Here is a 3,631-nt window from a genome sequence, read left to right as displayed (position 1 = left end):
GGACACCCTTTTTTACAAAATAGAGGAGAAAGTTTACTTTCTGACTAATTTTGTTAGTTCAGTACCACTTTGTCACCAAAGGCAGAAAAAGACATCACACAACAATAGAACAAGCAACTAACAAAATAACTATGAAACAATATCACAGACTCTCAAAGATGTGAAAATCTTTAACAAAATGTCAGTAAATCTGACTCAGCAAGAATTAAAGTATTACCAAGTATATGCAAGGTTGATTTAAAATCTGAAAAGCAATATAATACACTATGTTAACTGAATAAATTAAACATTAGATAATATCACAGACACAAAAACATTTGACAAACTCATGTATTTGGCATGGAAATTCTGAAAAACAATAGAAATCACCTTCTTCTTCCTGACAAAGGACATATTAAAAACTTAAGCTATCATTTTACTTCATGGTAAGACTGATGCCCTCTACTGTCTTCCCTCCTGAAAAGCAAAGTTGTCTGCTTACACCAATTCCGCTTAAGAATATTGGACATTCTACACAGTGTAATAAGAACAGATAAAAAAATATACTCACTCATATTTGACTAAAGGATGTAGAACATGATCATGCATGTAGCTAAGGAAATTAATACATGATTTTAACAAGATCAATATAAAAATCAGTTTTATTTCTATAGCAACAACAACAATCTGAAAATTAAATTAGAAAATTAAATAGATTTTATTGAAAATAGCTTCAGAAAAAAATGGAAATAATAATAAGTTTAAGAAAATATATTCAAGACCTACACACTAAAAATCATAAAATATAGCTAAGATCAATTACAGAAGACTTAAGTGAATGGAGGAATACACCATGATCATGAATTTGGAGACTCAATATAGATAAAACATGAAATTTCCCAAAGTGATATGGAGATTTGACACAATACCAGTAAAATTCCTGGCATTGTTTTGTGGAAATTAACAAGATTATTCTAAAATGTATGTTTAAACTCTTTAAATTCCTTTTATTTTATATACATTTAAAAATAATTTAATATATTTCTTTTATGCAAAAATCATAAAAACAATTTAAAAACGAGATTTTAGAAGCAATAAAAAACTTTGCTAACAAAAAGATACAAGATAATGAAAAAGCAGCCACAGAGTGGTTTAAAATATTTGCAAAGCATACATCTAACAATATATTACATCAGTATAAAGAAAGAATACTTACAATTTAACAATAAGAAAAAATGGCTCAATAAATAATGGTCAAATATTTAAAAAAAACACTTCCCAAAAGAAGATACGTGAATGATCAACACACATAAAAAGATGGTCTACATCATCAGTCATTAGGAAAATGCCAACTATAACCCCAAGGAGATTCTATTATACATTCCCTAAAATAACTAAAAGCGAAGAAAGCTGACAATACCATGAAGACGTAGAGAAACTAGAACCTTTGTATATTGGCTGATGGGAATGCAAAATGGTACAGTCACTTTAAAAGCAATTTATAACTTCTTAAAAAGGTACACCACTGACCAAGCACCTCCCATTTTAGTTATCCACTGAGAAAAAATAAAACAGATGTCAAACACAGATGTGTATTTTAATGTCTTAAAAGTATTGTCTGTTATAGCTATAAACTTGTAAACCATTCAAATATCCTTCATCTGATTAATGAGTAAAGAAAATGTAGTATACCTATACATCGGAATGTTATTCAGCAATAATAAGAAATCAACTACTGACACAAATAGCATCCACCATAAGAGAATCTCAAAAATAGTATGCTAAGTGAATTAAGCCATACACAAGAGTACATACTGTATGATTATATGAAATCCTAGAAAAAGGGGAAACAGTAAAAGAAAGCTAGCATTTAACAGGATTTGGGGGATTGGGGCACAGATGTAATGCAAAGGAGCATGAGAAATTTCTTTGAGGTGATGGAGGTGTACTAAAACTTGATTGTGACGGTTCTCATATCATTCTATTCATTTATCAAAAATAATTAAATCCTGCACTTAAAATATGTGAATTCTATTTATAGAAATTTTATACATAAAGATATAACAAAATCAGAAAAAAATATCATGGATGAACTATTTATTCCCTCAAATGTCTAATGTTTGACCATTTAAATATGGTGCTAGCTCAAAGTTTTTCTCAGATGCCTCTTATTAGAGATGCCTGTTTTGTCTATTTTGCTGAGTATTTCTATTCTATGTATTGAAATGTGTTAAATGATTATTTTGCATTAATTGAAAAGTTTAGAAGAAAAGTTGGTTTTGTTTCTATTTTTAAGGTGATGAATTGCATTCATGATTTGAGTAGGAATCAACCCACAGAATCATGATGCATACTTATTTATTTTTTGATGGTTACAACTCGTTAATATTTTGTGATAGGATTTATACATCTTTTCACCTTTGGGCTATTAGTCTGTAATTTGAGACATCTTTTGACATCATGATTATCTCGGCTTTTTTAAAATCAGAAGAAAAGTGTTAGCTTCTCCATCATCTGAAAGTTTTTATTCAATTAATGTTCTTGCATCTTAAAATGCTTAGTAGAATTCATTCATGAAACCAGCAGGATCTCTAGTCTTCTCTGTGAAAACATTTTAATAACATTTAATTCCTTTTTAATAGATTACACATGTAGGTTTTTTTTGTCAGTTTCACTAATTTGTCTTTTCCATAGAATCACCTTTGTATAATTGTCAAACCTATTGGCATTGGGTTGGTTATATTTCTTTATGATTTTTTATGTTCGTAGGAACTTTAGTGATATTCTGTTTTTTTATTCTAGTTATTGGTAGTTTGTGTTTTCTTTTTTTGTCTTCATCTTGTTGATAAGATTTGTCAGCATTATTAATTTTTTTACATAATCAACTGTAGGCTTTGTTATTCTCTCTATTTTTTCTATTTTGTTAATTTCTGATCTTATCCTCAATGTATGCATTCTTCTACTTAATTTGTATTTAATTTGCTCTTTTTTTCTTAGCTTCTCAAATGGAATTGTAGATGACTAATTTTCAACCTTTTCATTTTTAAATTATATAGATTTGAACTTACGATTTCTTTTTAAACACTGCTTTAGATACATCACACAAATTTTGATGCTTTGTTTTACCATTTTTAGAAATGTTTTCTAATTTCCCTTGTGAATTCTTATTTGACCCAAGAGTTACTTAGAAGTATATTGTTTACTGCTCACTTGGGCAGCATATATACTAAAACTGCAATGATACAGAGATCATTAGCATGAGCCCTGTGAAGTGATGGCATGCACATTCATGAAGCATTTCAAAATTTTCACAATAAAATGATATAGGAGCTTAAGGATGAAAAAGCCAGTATAAAAAAGAACCTAATAGATCTGACAGAGCTGAATAACACAATGCAAGAATTTCACAATGTAATCACAAGTATTAACAGCAGAATAGACCAAGCAAAGGAAATAATCTCAGAACATGAATAATGGCACTCTGAAATAAGACAGTCAGACAAAAATAAAGGAAACTAATAATAATGAATGAATAAAACCTCTGAAAAATATGGGATTATGTAAAGAGACCAATCTATGTGAATCATTGGCATCACTGAAAGGGAGGGGAAGAAAGCAAACAACTTGGAGAACATATTTCAATGTTTTGTCT

General features: G+C 29.1%; 1 non-coding gene across 1 annotated transcript; it reads left to right on the top strand.

The window, feature by feature from the left end:
• Positions 1 to 3,181: 3,181 nt before the first annotated feature.
• On the top strand, positions 3,182 to 3,288 carry LOC117094005. Its single transcript, XR_004441345.1, has one exon. It is a non-coding gene; the product is annotated as a U6 spliceosomal RNA (small nuclear RNA).
• The last annotated feature ends 343 nt before the right edge of the window (positions 3,289 to 3,631 follow it).

Source organism: Trachypithecus francoisi, unplaced genomic scaffold, assembly GCF_009764315.1.
Source record: "Trachypithecus francoisi isolate TF-2019V2 unplaced genomic scaffold, Tfra_2.0 Lachesis_group12, whole genome shotgun sequence".
Classification (NCBI taxonomy): Eukaryota; Metazoa; Chordata; class Mammalia; order Primates; family Cercopithecidae; genus Trachypithecus; species Trachypithecus francoisi.
Note: the sequence above shows the minus strand (reverse complement) of the source record. Positions and strands in the feature narration are given on the sequence as shown.